At 40.4% G+C, this 20,128-nt stretch overlaps 1 long non-coding RNA gene and 1 other non-coding gene across 2 annotated transcripts in view; one reads left to right on the forward strand and one right to left on the reverse strand.

Moving 5' to 3' along the window:
- The window catches only part of LOC141279091 (uncharacterized), a 42,137-nt gene extending 23,044 nt beyond the window's left edge, over positions 1-19,093 (reverse strand). The window contains exons 1-2 of the long non-coding RNA XR_012332846.1: positions 19,070-19,093; positions 7,140-7,210 (exon numbers count right to left, since the gene is read on the reverse strand). This is a non-coding gene — a long non-coding RNA (uncharacterized lncRNA). The remainder of the gene's footprint in view (positions 1-7,139; positions 7,211-19,069) is intronic.
- LOC117313056 (small nucleolar RNA SNORA72) lies at positions 11,563-11,692 on the forward strand. The gene has a single exon (XR_004527521.1). It is a non-coding gene; the product is annotated as a small nucleolar RNA SNORA72 (small nucleolar RNA).
- Positions 19,094-20,128: the final 1,035 nt, after the last annotated feature.

Here is a 20,128-nt window from a genome sequence, read left to right on the forward strand (position 1 = left end):
ATATGTGTGTGGGTTTATCTCTGGGCTTTCTCTCCTGTTCCATTGATCTATATTTCTGTGTTTGTGCCAGTATCATACTGTCCTGATTACTGTAGCTTTGTGGTATAGTCTGAAGTCCGGGAGCCTGATTCCTCCAGCTGTTTTCTTTTCTCAAGATTGCTTTGGCTATTCGAGGTCTTTTGTGTTTCCATACAAATTGTGACATTTTTTGTTCTAGTTCTGTGAAAAATGCCAGTGGTAGTTTGATAAGGATTGCATTGAAACTGTAGATTGTTTTGGGTAGTATAGTCATTTTCACAGTGTTGATTCTTCCAATGGAAGAACATGGTATATCTCTCCATCTGTTTGTATCATCTTTAACTTTTTTCATCAGTGTCTTATAGTTTTCTGCATACAGGTCTTTTGTCTCCTTAGGGAGGTTTATTTCTAGATATCTTATTCTTTTTGTTGCAATGGTAAATGGGAGTGTTTCTTTAATTTCTCTTTGAGATTTTTCATCATTCGTGTATAGGAATGCAAGAGATTGCTGTACATTAATTTTGTATCCTGCTACTTTACCAAATTCATTGATTAGCTCTAGTAGTTTTCTGGTAGCATCTTTAGGATTCTCTATGTATAGTATCATGTCATCTGCAAACAGTGACAGTTTTACTTATTCTTTTTTGATTTGGATTCCTTTTATTTATTTTTCTTCTCTGATTGCTGTGGCTAAAACTTCCAAAGCTCTGTTAAATAACAGTGCTGAGAGTGGGCAACCTTGTCTTGCTCCTGATCTTAGTGGAACTGGTTTCAGTTTTTCACCATTGAGAACGATGTTGGCTGTGGGTTTCTCATATGTGGCCCTTATAATGGTGAGGTAAGTTCCCTCTATACCTACTTCCGGGAGGGTTTTTATCATAAATCAGTGTTGAATTGTGTTGAAAGCTTTTTCTGCATCTATTGAGATGATCATATGGTTTTCCTCCTTCAATTTGTTAATATGGTTTATCAAATTGATTTGCGTATATTGAAGAATCCTTGCATTTCTGGGATAAACCCCACTTGATCATGGTGCATTATCCTTTTAATATGCTGTTGGATTCTGTTTGCTAGTATTTTGTTGAGGATTTTTGCACCTATGTTCATCAGTGATGTTGATCTGTTGTTTTCTATTTTTGTGACATCTTTGTCTGATTTTGGTATCAGGGTGATGGTGGCCTCGTAGAATGAGTTTGGGAGTGTTCCTCCCTCTGCTATATTTTGGAAGAGTTTGAGAAGGATAGGTGTTAGCTCTTCTCTAAATGTTTGATAGAATTCACCTGGGAAGCCATCTGGTCCTGGGCTTTTGTTTGTTGGAAGATATTTAATCACAGTTTCAATTTCAGTGCTTGTGATTGGTCTGTTTATATTTTCTATTTCTTCCTGTTTCAGTCACAGTAGGCTATGCTTTTCTAAGAATTTGTCCATGTCTTCCAGGTTGTCCAATTTACTGGCATATGGTTGCTTGTAGTAATCTCTCATGATCCTTTGTATTTCTGCAGTGTCAGTTGTTACTTCCCCTTTTTCATTTCTAATTCTATTGATTTGAGTGTTCTCCCTTTTTTTCTTCATGCGTCTGGCTAATGGTTTATCAATTTTGTTTATCTGCTCAAAGAAGCAGCTTTTAGTTTTATTGATCTTTGATACCATTTCCTTCATTTCTTTTTCATTTATTTGTCATCTCATCTTTATGATTTCTTTCCTTCTGCTAACTTTGGGGGATTTTTGTTCTTCTTTCTCTAATTGCTTTAGGTGTAAGATTATGCTGTTTATTTGATATGTTTCTTGTTTCTTGAGGTAGGGTTGTATTGCTATCAACTTCCATCTTAGAACTGCTTGTGCTGCATCCCATAGGTTTTGAGTCATTGTGTTTTCATTGTCATTTGTTTCTAGGTTTTTTTTAATTTCCTCTTTGATTTCTTCAATGATCTCTTGGTTATTTAGTGGCATATTGTTTAGCCTCCATGTGTTTGTATTTTTTACAGATTTTTTTCTGTAATGAAATCTAGTCTCATAGCATTGTGGTTGGAAAATATACTTGATATGATTTCAATTTTCTTAAATTTACCAAGGCTTGATTTGTGACCCAAGACATGATCTATCCTGGAGAATGTTCTATGAGCACTTGAGAAGAAAGTGTGTTCTGATGTTTTTGGATGGAATGTCCTATGAATATCAATTAAGTCCATCTTGTTTAATGTATCATTTAAAGCTTGTGTTTCCTTATTTATTTTCATTTTGGATGATCTGTCCATTGGTGAAGGTGCGGTGTTAAAGTCCCCTACTATTATTGTGTTACTGTCGATTTCCCCTTTTATGGCTGTTAGCATTTGCCTTATGTATTGGGGTGCTCCTATGTTAGGTGCATAAATATTTACAATTATTCTTTCTTCTTCTTGGATTGACCCCTTGATAATTATGTAGTGTCCTTCTTGGTCTCTTATAACATTTGTTTTTTTAAAGTCTATTTTTTCTGATATGAGAATTGCTACTCTAGCTTTCTTTTGATTTCCTTTTGCATGGAATATCTTTTCCATCCCCACTTTCAATCCATATGTGTCCCTAGGTCTGAAGTGGGTCTCTTGTAGACAGCATACATATGGGTCTTTTTTTTGTATCCCTTAAGCCAGTCTATGTCTTTTGGTTGGAGGATTTAATACATTTACATTTAAGGTAGTTATCCATATATATGTTGCTACTACCATTTTCTAAATTGTTTTGGGTTTGTTATTGTAGGTCTTTTCTTCTCTTGTGTTTCCTGTCTAGAGAAGGTCCTTTAGCATTTCTGGTAAAGCTGGTTTGGTGCTGCTGAATTCTCTCAGCTTTTGCTTATCTGAAAAGCTTTTGATTTCTCCATTGAATCTGAATGAGATCCTTGCTGGGTAGAGTAATCTTGGTTGCAGGTTTTTCCCTTTCATCACTTTAAATACGTCCTGCCACTCCCTTCTGGCTTGCAGAGTTTCTGCTGAAAGATCAGCTGCTAACCTTATGGGGATTCCCTTGTATGTTATTTGTTGCTTCTCCCTTCCTGCTTTTAATATTTTTTCTCTGTATTTAATTTTTGATAGTTTGATCAATATGTGTCTTGTCATGTTTCTGCTTGGATTTATCCTGTATGGGACTCTCTGTCCTTCCTGGACTTGATTATTTCCTTTCCCATATTATGGAAGTTTTCAACTATAATCTCTTCAAATATTTTCTCAGTTCCCCCTTTTTTTTTTCTCTTCTTCTTCTGGGACCCCTATAATTTGAATGTTGCTGTGTTTAATGTTGTCCCAGAGACCTCTGGGACTGCCCTCAATTCTTTTCATTCTTTTTTCTTTATTCTGCTCTGTGGTAGTTAATTCAACTATTTTATCTTCCAGGTCACTTATCCATTCTTCTGCCTCAGTTATTCTGCTATTGATTCTTTCTAGAGAATTTTTTTTTTCTTTTTTCTTTTTTTGCAGTACGCGGGTCTCTCACTGTTGTGGCCTATCCCATTGCAGAGCACAGGCTCCGGACGCACAGGCTCAGCGAGTGGTTTCCTCATAACCACTTCTGTATTAGACTTGTATAGATCAAATGCATTAAAAGATATCTGCAGGGAGTAATGTCAGTATCATGGTAGAATGAGACACTCCCTTTGTCTCTCCCCTTCAATCTGCAACCAGTGAATCATCCACAACTCAACAAAGGTGCCTATACTCAATACACCAGATCACTGGAGAATTCCACACATCTGTACATCTAAAGGTGGGTAGACTGAAACACATAGAGAAAGTAGAACCAGGGTACAGGGGAACGAGTGATGTTGCAATCCCAGATCCTTAGCTGTGGTGGCTGAACCTACTGCTCCAGAGAACACAGTAGCATCAGGGTAGGCAGCACACAATTCCAACCTCTCAGCCATAGTGATGTCTGTGGCCACAGGGAATGAAGCAGCAGTGGCAGTGGAGCCAGTGACCCTGTCCCTCCAGTGATGGAGGTGCTCATGACTCTTAACACCCTTCTTGTCCACAGCAGTGGCACCCACAAATCCAACAATCCCAGACATGACAGAGGCACCCGCTAACCTGGCTCCTCCCTCACTTCACCCTCCTCTCATGGCAGCAGAGCTTGCAACACAAGAGACCCCAGATATGGCAGAAGGGCTTGCCATCCTTGTACCCCAGGCAGGGATGCCACTGACACTAGCAGCAGAAAGGTACCAATGACCCCAGAGGCACAAGCAGGGACAACAAGGGCACCAGGCAACACCTCTGAGAGAGGTGGTAGAGGGTAGAAAGTGCCAACTCTTGAATATAACCAGGGGTAGCTCAGGTAAGAGAAACCAAAAACTTGTACTGTAGCGCCACCTACTGGAAACCAATAGAAAGCCCTTTAGTTCTAACCCCCTGAATAGAATGAAGTGGGAGAAAAGAAAAAAGAAAGATAAAAGGCTTTACCTAAGAAGATGTTTGCTACTTCAAATGCACTGGCAGAAGAGCAACTCATCAAACACTATGAAGAATCACTATAACACAGTATCACAAAAATAAAATGGCAATTCTCTAGAAACTAAACTTAAAGTCAATCTAACGAGAATTCAAAATCACTATCATGAAGAACCTCAATGAGCTACAAGAAAAGTCAAAAAGGCAGTTCAATGAGATTTGGAATAAAATTCGTGAACAGAAGGAATACTTGACCAGAGATTTAAACTCTAGAAAAGAACCAAACAGAAATTATGGAGCTAAAGAATTCAATAAATGAGATGAAGAATGTGCCAAAAAGCATTTTAAAAAGAGCAGACCATATGGAAGAGAGAATTTGCAAACTTGAAGATAGAAATCTAGAAGTGATACAGGTAGGAGAGGAGAGAAAATTAAGATCTCAAAAAATGACAAAATTCTGTAAGAACTATTGAACTCTTTTAGGAAGGGAAACTTTAGGAAAATGAATATCCCAGAAGGAGAAGGGGTGGGAGGAGAAGGGAGCAGAGAGTTTATTTAAAGAAATAATAGCCCTTCTTATTAGATTGATTGAAATTCTTTACCCGTGCCATGAGGAAAAGGAACATGTTAATGTGAATTTCAGTGTGAATAAAGAAAAAGGGGAAATTACATAGGAAGGAAAGTCTATGGAGGAGATAAATGATGGGTATCAAACTTTGGAGGTGGCCTAATGTGTCCACTAGAATTAGGCACCTGAGAACTGCCATAGGAAGGGAGGAAAGGAAGGAGAGGTTCCCAAAAGAAGCAAGGCAGGGGTGATATTTAAGCCAAGCACTGCCTTCTTTATATACTTAACTGGCTTGATTCTGCCAGGTACTTCTTTCACTGGGACCAAAATGTTCAAGACAAAAATGAAATAGCTAAACTCAATGCGGAACTATGTTCAAGTCAATTTTTCTTTAGAATGTAAAAAGCACAAAAATATTGGTAAAGATGTGGACACTGGGCCAAAAATGCAGCTGGGAATAAAAGTGATGAGCATCCTTTTTTGGTGTGGCAATCTCACATGAGCTCTGTGTGTTCCCCTGCTCATGCCTTAAAGATGATCTTCGTGTCCATGCTCCTTGCCAGTCTTTCAGGAGCAACACCTCTCTGTTTTAGGTTTTCCGGAGGTATATTCTGAGTTATGTGAGATGAGACGAGAGATGACCAACGCTAAAATAATCTGCACATTCTCACGGTTTGCTGCTTTCCCTTTTCTCCTTTTCTCTTGGATTTCTTCTTTTTCCAAGAAATAAGAGTCCAACGTATTTCACCTGTATTTCTTCTCCCCCTCCCCCTCCCCAGCCCCCTGGTTCTGTGTATGTATATTGAAGAGGCATTGCTGTGGCAACCTTCTGTGAGGAAGCTTTCAAGCTGCTCTATTACTATATATTAAAGAAGATCATACCAGAGGGAACCATTTTTAAGGTAGAAGAAATTTAACCAAATTTATATCTCAAAATTAAGAGGCACCAGGACTCAGAGTGTAAAAATATTCTGTAAGTGAGTTCCTCATTTACAAATATTATTAGTGTTATTACTCTTTGTATTCATTTTTACCTTGGGTTTGGAAAACCATTTCCATTTTCCCCCTAGAACATACTGCAGATTGGCATCTGGCACAGTTGTTCTTAAGTGTATTCCTCAGTGTGTGCTATAATAAGTGTCTCTCTCTTTAGCCTCTTCGGTTTTCCGTAAATATCAACTCGTAATTTTCCTCTTCCTCCTCTGAAGTCCTATCTATGAAAACAAAACTACCATCTATAGAAGATGGATTGGCTCCTGTTAGATGAATCTGTCCTGTCCAAGAGCGTCATGAACTCAGCACGTTATGAAAAGCTATGATTTCTAAATGTGACTCTCAGGTGGGTGTCAAGAGGTAAGGAATATTGGAAGTAAAGTCTAGCCTTCTGTTGTGTCCTTCTTTCCTTCCTTCCTAGCTCAGTTCTCAGGTTTCTAATTCCAATGGACACATTGGGCAGCCTCCAAAATTCGATACCCATCATTTATCTCCTCCCTAGAATTTCCTTTCTATGTAATTTCCCCTTTTTCTTAATTCACACTGAAATTCACATTAACATGTCCCTTTTCCTCAGGGCCCTGGTAAATAATTTCAATCAATCTAATAAAAAGGGCTAATGTTCACTAGGATACTATTGGCCTGTTTATGCTAAGCCCTTCATAAACATTATCTCAGTCAATACTCACAGCCGTACTATGAAGTGGATACTATCATTTTTTGTTTTTAAGGTGAAGAATTTGAATGTTAAAAGCCTTCCGTCCCTTGCATAACAACACACAAATAATATGTGAAAGAGCCAGATTGAACCTGGTTCCCCTGGAGTGTGAGCTCAAGCTTCACGCTCTGGACCATCTCATCCATTGCTTCCAGCTAACTAACCCTGGTGAAGACGTCTGTGACCTGTAATGCCCTAGAGTGTCTTTCTCTTCTTCTGAAAGTTATTTTCTTTTTACAGAGGAATCTGTAATGCATCAGTAAAAGAACAGATTATGAAAGAGATTTAAGCTTGAGAAATGTTTGGCGCAATCTCTCAAATTCTACCAAAGTGACTGTCCTTTCCATTTTCACTAGCGTTGCTGTTTGAGCCTCTGCTCTGTTTCTTCCAGGGATAACCTCATATAGAAATGCGAGAATCCGTCTACCTCAGAGTCCAATACTCAGGTACGTAGGTGGCTGAGGCTTTTCTGGGTGACACACTGCTCCCTCCACTGGACTGTGGGAGAAGGAGAAAAACATGCTCAAATCTGAAAGTTTGACATGGTACCTAATTTCTTATGTAATTTTCTTTATTGACACGATACCTAATTTTATTTACATTTATTGAGAAACTAGGAGAGACAAATAACATCACAAAAAACTCAGGGGCGTGATGGTCCCACAAAGCTGAGAAATAATAAGGGATTCCAATGAAGCTTGTCCCTAGCACAGCTGTGCCTTCTGTGACTAGGTTTTATTTTTTATTTAGGAGGCACAGCAAAGATGTGTTTTTCACACCAACAGGAGAAGCTTACAATTGTCACCGTGATCTGTTTTAAAGATAGAGCTGGCATCATTATCCTAAATTTCTATTTGAGAACTATAGTCTGTAGACTGCACATGCTTTATCTTTCTGGAAATATTTTACAATCTAGAAAAATATCAATATGGAAAAATATAGACCGAGAAGGTGAAGCAATTTTAACAAAGACAATCTAAGTTTACTACATTCTACACGATTCTGAATTCCATGTAGTGCAAAAATATGGGCAGAGCAGTCATTGAGCCATTCCAAACCTTAAAAATAAATCCAATAACATGGCAAGATTCATGGTTTATTAACCTTACTTATTTATTCATCCATTCATTCAAGAGTCACTTATAAAGTTCTTACTATGTGATGGACTCAGAGTTAGATGCAAGGAAAAATTTTTTATTCTCCCCCAAAAAGCAAGTTCTGAGACTAAGGTTTGGCTTTAAGTTGTTTCTTTGGGAAGCGATCTCAGGAAGCACATGGGTCAGGCAGGAAAGAAGTAAGACAGTAGGGACAGCAGCCGATGAAGTGTGTATAATTAAGTGAGTTACTACTCTGGGTCGCTAGAATTTAATCCTGCTGGCCAACTCTGCAAGGCAGTGTAGAGCATGCGCCTAATATTTTTCCCACCTGTGGGGCAAGAGGGTTGGACTATTTATATACTAGCTTTCTTTTTTTTTTTTTTTTTTTTTGCGGTATGCAGGCCTCTCACTGTTGTAGCCTCTCCCGTTGTGGAGCACAGGCTCCGGACGCGCAGGCTCAGTGGCCATGGCTCACGGGCCCAGCCACTCTGCGGCATGTGGGATCCTCCCGGACCGGGGCACGAACCCGTGTCCCCTGCCTCGGCAGGCGGACTCTCAACCACTGCGCCACCAGGGAAGCCCTATACTAGTTTTCTTAAGTCATCAGTTGAGGGCTGAGGCCAGGTCAGGGAAAGGGGTGATTAATTCTCTAGGACCTCCATATGAAATGCATGTGAGCATAGCAGCACTGCCAATGGAGAAAGCCCAGGCAAAGAGATGTAGGGGTTAGTGAATTAAAATAGTAAGGCCCAGGGGACATGGGCAGGCCACCTGTAAGTCTGCTACAGAACACCAAAGTTGTATGAAGTGCAGTGAAGAGCTCACAGTGAGACATGGAGGTCAGGCATACATGCGGTTGACCTGGGTTAACCTTTGGACTGACCTGAGAAAAGAGCAACATCTTGTATCATTTGTGATTAGAGGCAAGGACATAAAGTTGAGAAACATAAATTTGCCATTAGAAGTGGAAGCTGTTGATGAATTAAAGAATAAAGGCCTCATCTTCTGATTAAGTAGGGTGTAGATAATCCCCAAGAGTCAAGGAGAGAGAGTTCAGTGAGAGATATTCAGGGAATTGGAAAAGGAGACAATCAAGGACATTATGCTTTAATCATACATAAGGTCAAAAGATAGAAGAGAACAGAAAAGCAGTTTATAAATATTTTCATCGCCAAACAAGTTTTGGAGTCTCTCAGACCACATGTGTGGAAGTAGGGAGATATTTAATGAAGAGAAAATCATGGATGCACTTTGTGCCTTTCCTAATGTCCTATCAGTTTTGTCTTATGCTCAGCTGATCTCTAAAGAATCTGATTTTACTATCAGTCAGCACTGAGAACACTGATATTACTAACCCACATCAAATCACCCAGTCTCAAAATCTCAACTTATGGAAGTAATATTCATGGGAAGTTGTTTAAGCAAAATGCTTTCCATTCTTTATCCACTTCTATAAGTATTATTTAGACCGCTAGAAAAATGCATGTGTGGATCACATTTTCTTAGGGCTTCTTAGGATAACTTTCACTGAATTATGAATACTTACTGTATCTTAAGATCGTTAAAGATCTGAAATAGTCATCGAAAATTTGCTTCTATATTTGTCAAGAATTTATCAATAAATTGTCTATTTTATCATCAAATGTCTGTTTTGAAGGCCCATCTGAAAATTTTTCTTACTTCAACTGAAGAAATGATATGTATCTAATCCTATGATGATAAAATGCTGTAACTTGTTTTACAAATATTACCCTGGCTAAAAGGAACTTGGATACAAACATGAGGCCTGAATTATTTTTATTTTTTTGCATTTACCATATTGGCCATTTGCTGTATTATTCAGTTATGATTTTCTAACTCTATTTTTATTATCATTTTCATTGGGATTTTTGTGTATGTGGCTGAAAGTCTCATTACAGAAAAGTAAGTATAAATAAATTTTAAAGTGAAAATAATTTTGGGAGCTATGTAATTTTTTTAAAAATCACAAAATATGATTATGCAAAGGGCATAGGACTATATATAGAATAAAGCCACTAATCTTATTTATGTTAACCCCAGGCCATCAAAATCACTGCTCTGTCTTTGCCATCACGTCTTTTTATGCTGATGTGATTTCAGTCTACAGGGAGTCTACAACATAAATATATCTGCATTAGAGCATCACAAAATAGCACATTTTCCACATCTACACACCTAGAAAAGGGACCCAGATTTAGTGAGATTCAATTTGTCACTTTAAGATTATTAATGTACCACGGTTTCAGAAAAATATTGTGAGGGAGAACCCCAATTCATACAGGCTAAGTAAACTTGCTAGTAACAGAAGGGGTCAATATTCAAACATAGGTCTGTTTGAATTTAGAATATCCTTTCTACCAAAACACTTTATTTTGACTTATATCTTCCAACTATACAGATAATAATATGTAAAGAAGGAAATAGATGTATTGTGTTAATATCTATTCAATGCCTGGTGGCTATAAGAGTATGAAAAGCCTTGCTATGGCAGTTCGATGCCTGGTGGCACGAACCCGTGTCCCCTGCATCGGCAGGCGGACTCCCAACCACTGCGCCACCAGGGAAGCCCTACAGGGCTTTTTAAAAGCCATGTATTGGTGCATCATTAAACTTGTGCATGTCTATTTTTTATGGTGATGGCTCCAATAGCAAGGCTGAGGCACCTGAGGAGGAGGGTAACTGAACTGACTCTGCTGGCAGAACTCAAGGCAGAAAGCTGGATGACAATAAAACATACACAATGTTAATATTAAGTGGTCTCAGCAAATTAGCCATGAAAGAAATAGAGTCAATGCACCTCTCCTCTGAAACTTGAACGTAAAATGATGCTAGCTTTTGGTCTTCTCTAATTTGCACATCTGATGTGAGTGAATCAATACACTGTCATTTATGCTGAGATTAAAAGTACAGCCACTGACAGATTATCTCATCATAAAAAAATGCTGGTGGCTAAAAGTAAGGGGTTTTGGGCTTCCCTGGTGGCGCAGGGGTTCAGAGTCCGCCTGCCGATGCAGGGGACACGGGTTCGTGCCCCGGTCCAGGAGGATCCCACATGCCGCGGAGCGGCTGGGCCCGTCAGCCATGGCCGCTGAGCCTGCGCGTCCGGAGCCTGTGCTCCGCAACGGGAGAGGCCACAACAGTGAGAGGCCCGCGTACCGCAAAAAAATAAAATAAAATAAAAAGACAAATTGATTTGGATAGAAAGGGATACATTGTGGGCAATGAACCTGTTCTACAGCATTAACCAGATTGGGTAGCAAATGGACAGTTACCAAATACATTTTCTGTATGAGGAGCAAAAATCTTATATTAAGACTCAGACTGCAATTGTAGAATTAAAGACTGAAAAATGGAGTGGAAATATAGGGCAATATCCTTTCAAATAGATTTCCTTTCTTTAAGATGTAATCAATATTCTCTAATAAACATTGTACGCAGCTGCCCCTGCCCTAAACTCTCCTGGGAAATTTTCTGATTCATTATGGAAAACTGCCTAAAATATCTGTACCCTCTGATAAGACTCTCCTGAACTATAATTACAAATTGTGCTTTAGAAGTTGTTTTCAGGAAAGAAGAACATCAAAATTTTATTTCCTACATATTAAGATAAAATAATATAACCTAAAGGAGATATCTATTATATGAACAATCCGAGATTGTTTTGACCTGAAAGGGATTGTAGTGACCATCTAGCTCAAAATTCCATATTTATAAATGTGGAAACAGAGGGTCAGGAGGATAAAGTGACTTGTATAAGATGATAGAGGTTCAGGGCAGGCTAAACATTCACTATATTAAGATCATGCATGTGTCCCCAGACCTAGTTCTTTTCTTAGGTCTGGTATAAATGCTGGTAATAAACAAAGTCTGATTTATATGATGCATCTTATGTGGGAAATGTCTGTGACTCTAGGTATCCAGTCAACCTTGAGAAATGACAGCACTGTTAGTGTAATAACTTTTGAAGATAACCATTGCTAATTTGATGATTACCAGTTGCCATTAAATGAATTTAAAAATTATTGTGTTTTATTTTCTAGAAAAAAAGAATTAGATGAGAAAGGTTGTTAGTGATCTTTTCTGACTCCCGAGCTAGTGTTTGTCCTATCACACTCTACCTATGATTGACAAAGAAATGAAAGTTTTATTTTGTTCTTGGTCAGTTCTTGGTCATTATAATGTTTCCTTCTCAAACTACATTTGCTAAATTTTACACTTTATAATTCACAATCACATTTTTATTAGGCTCTCTACACTGTCTGTTATTAAATTGTCATGTTTTCAGATGCTTAGGGCTTTGGAATGTCCTATTACACTGGATAACAAAGCCAAAATACAAAGAAGTACTGTGGGCTAATGGAGTCATGGAGCAAAAAAGCCTGAGGTAAGGAGCAATGCAGAAGCAAAGTAAAATAGAAAAGTACTCCAAGCAAAAAACAACTTATCAGGCTTAAGCCTAAAAGAGAATAATGCGGGTTTCTATTTGACAGCGAGAGGCAATGCTTAATGGAAAACATTAAAAGGAAATGGTTTACGGTACTTCGTTTGAGTCTTTACACATAAAAGATGTCACTTGTGTTCAGACAAGTGGAGAAGCCCACGAAGTGGGGAGAAGAGCAGAAAGTCATTCTGAAATAGGGAAGAATAAAATGCCTGGATAAACATTTTATACCTGCAGTAGCTATATTTTAATAATTTAAATCATTTTTCAAGACCCTATTAAGTTAAAATAAATTATTTTTGGCATTCAGAGAAAAAAGATAGATATGAAATCTGGAAAAACTGAAGGAGGAAAAAAAGATTAAAGAAATGGAAGCTCTTTAACTCCCCTCTTCCATCATCAAAACGTTTCAAATAAAGGTTGTTGTTTTAAATACTCAGGACATTGAAGACCCACTTTCTGTATATAGATTGTAAAGCCATACATTTATTACACCTGTGTGAGACTCATCAGAATTTCCTTATGCCTCTACATATATACAGAGCTGGTGATCTCTAGTTGTTTTAATGCTATGTTTCTGTATAAAGAGTTGACATTTGGCATAATCATTATAATATTTATTTTCTGACTGGTGTCACTATACCATAGCTGCTCATCAAATATAGAAATTAAAGAGATTTTTTCTTAGGTAGCTGGACATCAAACATTAATAGCTTGTAAAGTAGTTACTCCTTGGCTTCCCAGAGATTTCTGACACCATTACCTGTCAGAGTTTCCACTCTTTGCTTCTGTTGAAAACTGAAACTGAAACTACTGCTTCCTGGAGCACCAATCATCATGGTCCTGGGCTCTCAGATTGTACCTTTTGCCCCAGGTCCCAAGAAGAATTCCTTAGTGGCAGATGAGGCAGCACCTCACAATGACAGCACCCTCTTAAACATATTGTTTCACCTGGTCCTTAAAGAGAAGGAGGTAGGAATGTTTAATTTTGAGATGTGGTATAACCAGTGCACGGTCAAATATCAAATGCCAAGTAGGCAGCAGACTAGAAGATTCTTTTCCAATGAGTGTCCTCTTTGGAATAATCTCTAGAATCTCCATACCTTTGTCAAAATACACTTCTGTCGTTTGAGAGATTCCTCTAAAAAAAATCTACTAGTTCCAGTGGATACAAAGATAAAGTTTAGTTTCTTAGATTAATCAGAAATGGTTCAGAAGATATGACAGGTACACTTTGATGAGAGAGAAGCTTGAAAAATAAATCTACTAATTGGAGGAGCTTCCCTGGTGGTGCAGTGGTTGAGAGTCCGCCTGCTGATGCAGGGGACACGGGTTCGTGCCCCGGTCCGGGAGGATCCCACATGCCACGGAGCCACTGAGCCTGCGCGCCCAGAGCCCGTGCTCTGCAACGGGAGAGGCCACAACAATGAGAGGCCCACATACCACAAAAAAATCTACTAATTGGAGAAAATACTTAGATGAGGGAAAAAAATATCTGAGCAGTCACAGAACAGAATGAATTCAACAAATTCTAATAGCAAAATGGTTGGCATTGAAAAAGGCGTTGAGCAAGGACCAATATTGAAATTTTCCAATGTTCAGTTCAAATTCCTGAGACTATGTTCCAATAGGTAGCAACCTTGATATCTGGTCCTCTTCACTTTCTCCAAATGAGTGACCAATAGATACTGGAAACTCCAAGGTTCAGGCAGGTATTAAGGGAGTGTTATCTACCCAGAGATCATACTATGTAATTAACAAATGTCAAAATACTCCAGAAGAAACATCCTTCAGGAATGCTGCAGTGGTGAATACTGTTGGTTGCCTACCTGTAAGACCATCCTTCATGCTCCTCCATCCTTGCAGACAGAACCCTGATTTTGTTCAGGGTTCTGTGTTTCTGAGGAAGATAAGGTCATGTGTTTTTGAGGAAGATAAGTCTAAGCCAATCATGGTGGTCTCATCACTTTTGCCATTATACTCGATTGGCTTAGACAGAGCAAGTATTTCAAATCTGGCCAAGGAGATGTGACAGGAAGTCTGGCTGGTAGCACCTAGTAAAGTTTCTCAACTCTTATAAAGGAACACAATACTAGAACCACCAGTTTTTCTGGATGTCTGGAACTGAGAATCTTCTTGAGGCCATGAGTGTAGCCAGTCTAAAAAGACAACTCAGTATGATGAGAATGGCAGTGCAAAAAGATTGAAAGAAGCTGTATTCTTGATGTTTAGCCTCTGAATCAACCTAGTAGTTGCTCTATATTTTGGATTTATGAGATTAATATCTCTCCTTTTAAAAAATAGCTGTGTTGAGTTTTTGTTATTTGTAGCTGAGCACATCTTAATTTTATGTAGTAGCCAATTTATAGTACTGGTATAGAATTGCAACTCCATACCTTCTTTAGATTGGAATAATTGAAGTGGATGGAAGATAACTAAATTCATGAGTATAAAATATGAATCAGCAGTAAGTAAAATCTACAGCTGCTTTATGAAGCAGAACCTAAAACAATATGTGAACCTATTGCCTATTAGGAGCAAGGGCTCAGTCAAAATGAATTCACCTTTGAAGGAGACAACAAACATTAAATACACTGACAAAACTAATACGTGGGAGACATGTTTCCAACTCAAAGAGCAAAGCATACTGCACCTTGCTTAAAAAGAGCCCACATTCATGAGGCAAATGGAAAGTCAGTATGATTATAAGAGGCTGTGGAGGAATTTCTAGTCTACTAAGTATCAAGAATCGAGATTTTCAATTTCATTTCCTACCATTGCCAGTTACATAGAAATGTTCACATTTTCTAATGAAGTCTTGGGCTTTTCCTTTTATTTTTAAAATCAAATGTATTCATACTTACATGCATTACTTCATAATGCTTTCCTATCATAATTTAAGGATAATTTCATATTCAAGTTTTCTCTGCCTAGAACTTCTTCAAGTCATCTTTAGGTCTTGCTCAAATGCCATGTCCTCTATGAAATCTTCCCTAACATCCTCAAGTCAGGAATATTCTCTCCTTCTTTTTGTCCTTGTTGTAATGTGTCTACACTAAGGTATAGCTCTTTTCAGAGTATCTCTTGCAATGATTTTGGCTATAAATGTGACTGTCAGCTCGCTGAGGTCACAAATCATACATCTTTAAATTCGCACCTTGTCATTTGGGATTGGTTTTGGAGGAAGAGAAGAGTTTACTAGACACGTGGACCAACTGGTCTCTGTCACTGAGTGGAAGCTCTTCCCTGTTCAGGCCAGAAAGGCCAGAAAACAATGAAAACACACCTTAGTAAAGTGTGGCTATAAGGAACAAACTTAAAAGCTTCTGACTGAAATTTTTCTTTAAACTTTAATATGAAAGATTCTGCAAAGAATCATGCTACACACAATGCAGCATATTGTCTTTTAAATAGAAGCAGTGGTAGGATAGATGCACCTGTGTGTGAGCCTGTCCCTCTCCATATGGTTTAATTAGAGCCCATTCTTCATCCCTGATCTTTTAAAAGTATGAATCAGATCTTATATTTCCCATAAGAAAAATCCTCACTATAATATTATTAGAAAAACAAAACAAACACAAACAAAAAACCCCTCCTTCCTTCCACAGCCTAAGTGATTCCTGTCAATCTGGCTGCTGCTGCAGCAGCTCATTACCTCAGCCTCTTACCTCACACTGCATTCATCAGGTGCCAAAATTCAGCCTTTTTGCAGCTCCTCATTAAGTTCATGCCAGCCTCATGGGTTTAGTTTTTAGAGTTTCCTCTGCCTGGAGTCTTCTTACACCAGCCATTTTCTCACTCATGTCTCAGCTTAAACACGTCCTTGACATGGTCTTACCAAATCATCGTGACTAATATAGCACCTAGGATTTTATTTTACTAAAATTATTTTAATTATTAATTTATTTATATGCTTGCTGTGGATTTCCCTGATTAAAATTAAACTTCTTGAGGGCAAGACAGACTTTGTCTTTCCTGTTTACTGCTATATCCCCAGCAAAGAACATAAAACACAGTTGGAGATCTACACATATTTGTTGAAAAATGAAAGCATGAATGAATGGACAATATCCTCAAAAAGATTTTTGGAAAATGGCTAGGAGAAATGGACCTCAGCATTCCAGTGCAAGTGCAGGGCAGAGCATGTACGAGACAACTGTGATGTGCTGGCCTTTCCAAACAACCTCCTCAATTAGGAAAATGCTAATTGAGGGTAGCTTAGATACAAAGGGTAAATATGGTGAGTAGATCTTTCCTTTTGGTTTTAGAGAGAATCAAGTGCACTCTTTAAAAATATTATTTATTTAATCTGGCATCTTATTATAAGCTATCTGAGGGTAAGACCATCAAAATTCTCTAAAAAAAAAAAAAACCTCCAGCTTTTGTTTTTTATCTGCAATAATTATCTATAAGGTAAACTATATGCTTGTTTTGTCTTAAAAGACTTTCTTTTGGCTTTTAAGTTGGAAATAATGTAGGTAGGACAAAAACTTAAGAAATAAAAAATGTTAGAATTTTCAATGCTTTCACAGAGAATGGCAGCCACATTTAACATGGAATAATAGTCCTTTATTCTTAAAAATAAAGCAGATATTTTATAATCATCAGTTTTATTTATTTCTGAGCTGCTAGGTTTTGTTTTTCCCCATATTTTTTGTTCTTTCAGCTGTTGTCACAAATCTCCTCCATCTAATGAGTTCCCAAATAAACCTGATTTGAGCAGCAACCAGCTTTTTAAATTATGTTTTTATGGGAAGGAAGATGCTCTGGCAGGAAGTTAAGAACGTGAGGAGTCGAAGGTTTGGCTCGCCAAGCCCTCCAGTTCTTAAAGCAGCTGCATGGGGCTCATGAAGACATGCTGCTTGTAACAGGTAAAGCAGATCTTGGTTTTACTGAAAAACGTGATAGGCCCACATCAAAGCAAAAGGTTAAAAAAGTAAAATAAAAACATAGTTTTCATCCTGTTAAATTCAAAACTACTCCCCTTTCCCTCTTTAAATATGTTGACTCAGATGACAAGAACATAACTGGGTTTCTGAATTATTTGAATACTTAAAGCTATCGTTACTATGTTTTATTTAAATCCAGATTTATCTACGTATTTATTTTGTTTTTCACATAAAACAACTGGACTTTATTTTTTCAGTTATGAAAATTTTCAAACACAAAGGTTAAGAGACTCATGTAATGAACCGCCAAAATCAATATACCTTTTTTTTTTTTAACCTATGTGTAAGGCCAACTGGCCCGAGGCAGGGGAACACAATCAGATTCACAGGTTGCATCAGACCGAAACTCTCCGGACCACCCAGTTCCAGAAACTGACCTGGAGACTTTCCGGACCACCCAGTTCCAGGAACTGACCTGGGGACTTTGAACCCAGCCCAGCCTTCCCGCCTTTCGAGGGGCGGGACTAACGGGCCCGAGGATACCCGGAAAGACCACCAAATAAGGAATACCCTGCGCCCTCCCAGATTCACCACACCCCTTTCCCTTCTTCCCCTATAAAATCTTGCCCAACCCTCGCCCGGGTGCAACTTCTCTGGCCCCTTTCTCTCGGACCAGTGAACCTCGCCCGGGAGCGCTCCCTAATAAAGCTCACTTGAAGCTTTCCTCCGTTTCGTGGTGCCGCCGAAACCCGGGAGGGGTACCAAGCCCCGCGGGTTACTGCGCGGGCCGCTCCTCCCCTCCCCCAGGAGACAACCAGGGAACCTCTACTCATCCACCCGATCCGGCAGAAAACGAGGTAAGTCCCCCTCCCTTGTTCCCTCCGACCCTCAGAGTCCCTGCCCACCCGACTCCCTGTCCTTAATCGCGGCCGCGTCAGGGATTCCTCCGTCCTCTCTCCGGGCCTCAGGTGACTGTGGAGACGTCCCAATCGCCTGACCGCCCTCCGACCTGCCGTGAATTGGAGACTGAGACCAGGGACACCTCTCTCTCTCTCCATTCACTCAGGGACAGACTGGGGGTCATGGGAACCTCACAATCGAAACCAGATCCGAAGACGCCCCTGGGGTGTCTCCTAGCCAATTTTACAGCCCTCGGTTTCTCCCAAGATCTCCGTCGCCGACGGCTTATTTTCTATTCCACTGTGGCCTGGCCACAATATCCTCTAGACAATCAATTCTGAAGGGACTTTCGATTGTAACATCCTCCGTGATCTAGATAATTACTGCCGCAGGACGGGCAAATGGTCCGAGGTCCCCTATGTCCAGGTTTTTTGGTATTTGCGCTCCCGCCCCTCCCTTTGCGTCAATTGTTCTACCTCTCAAAATCCTCCTTGCCAAACAAACATCTCCTCCATCCGAAACCTCAGTCCCCTTGGATTCCTCCCCACTAACCGACCCTCCCAAATCTCTTACCACTCCCCCCTTCAGAACTCCTCTCCAACCTCCACCCTGCCCTGAAGCGGTCCCTCCTCCTCCCGAACCCGCTCTGGCCCCTCCAACAGCTCCCCCGCCTACCTCAACGGTTTCTCCTCCCACGCCCCTTGCTTACACGCTCTCACGACTCCCAGGATCCAAATCTCCTCTGCCCTCTAAGGGAGGTAGCAGGAGCGTAAGGACTGGTCAGAGTCCATGTCCCTTTTTCTCTCCAAGATCTCTCTCAAATAGAAAAGCGATTAGGCTCCTTTTCTGCCGACTCTTCCCGCTACATCAAAGAATTTCGCTCGCTCTCTCAAGCTTACGATCTAACCTGGCACGATATCTTTGTGATCCTATCTTCTACTCTGACCCCTGACGAGAGGGAAAGAATTCAAACTGCTGCCCGAAACCACGCAGATCAGGTTCACCTTACCGACAGCTCCATGCCTGTCGGAGCCACTGCCGTGCCTGGCACCAATCCAGGCTGGACTTACCAGGATGGCCAAGATGGCCGCCGTAAACGCGACCTCATGATCCAATGCCTCCTGGCTGGCATGCAGGCTGCCGCTCATAAGGTAGTCAATTTTGAAAAACTAAAAGAGATAACCCAAGAACCTAACGAAAATCCAGCTATCTTTCTCAATCGCCTTACAGAGGCCTTAACTCTCTACACCCGGCTGGATCCCGACACCCCGGCAGAGGCAGCAGTCCTAGCCACCCATTTTATCACCCAATCATACCCGGACATCCGAAAGAAATTAAAACGGGCAGAGGACGGCCCTCAAACCTCTATTCGAGATCTGGTAAAAATGGCCTTTAAAGTCTATAATGGCCGTGAGGATTTGGCAGAATCCAGCCGACAGGCTCGGATGCACCAGAAGGTGGCCCTCCAAACCCAAGCTCTTGTAGCCGCCCTAAGGCCAGCCATCTCCCATGGATCACAGCATCCACGGGGTCCACAAAAGGCAACCCCGCCGGGGGCCTGCTTCAAATGCGGAAAAGAAGGCCACTGGGCTCGCCAATGTCCCAATCCCCGACCTCCTCCTAAGCCCTGGCCCAGCTGCGGGCTAACGGGCCACTGGAAGAGTGACTGCCCTACGACTGGCCCTCCCTCAGCGTCTCCACGCGGGGGGCAGGCCGACCCAAGGGCATTACCACTCGAACTGCTGGGATTGGCTGAGGACTGACGGCGCCCGGACTCGAAGACCCCCATCACCCTCGCCGAGCCCAGGGTAACGCTACAGGTAGCGGGTAAGTCCATCTCATTTCTGGTGGACACGGGGGCTACCTATTCGGTCCTGCCTACTTATTCCGGGCCAGTTTCTCCTTCCCAGATCTTGGTCATGGGTATTGATGGCAAACCATCCTTCCGGTCCACTCCCATGTCATATCGAAGGACTCCCTTTCACTCATTCTTTGTTAGTCATACCATCCTGCCCAGTTCCCTTGCTAGGCCGAGATATCATTTTCCACTTAGGGGCCTCCCTCCAGC

This window comes from Tursiops truncatus, chromosome 7 (assembly GCF_011762595.2).
Source record: "Tursiops truncatus isolate mTurTru1 chromosome 7, mTurTru1.mat.Y, whole genome shotgun sequence".
Taxonomy (NCBI): domain Eukaryota; kingdom Metazoa; phylum Chordata; class Mammalia; order Artiodactyla; family Delphinidae; genus Tursiops; species Tursiops truncatus.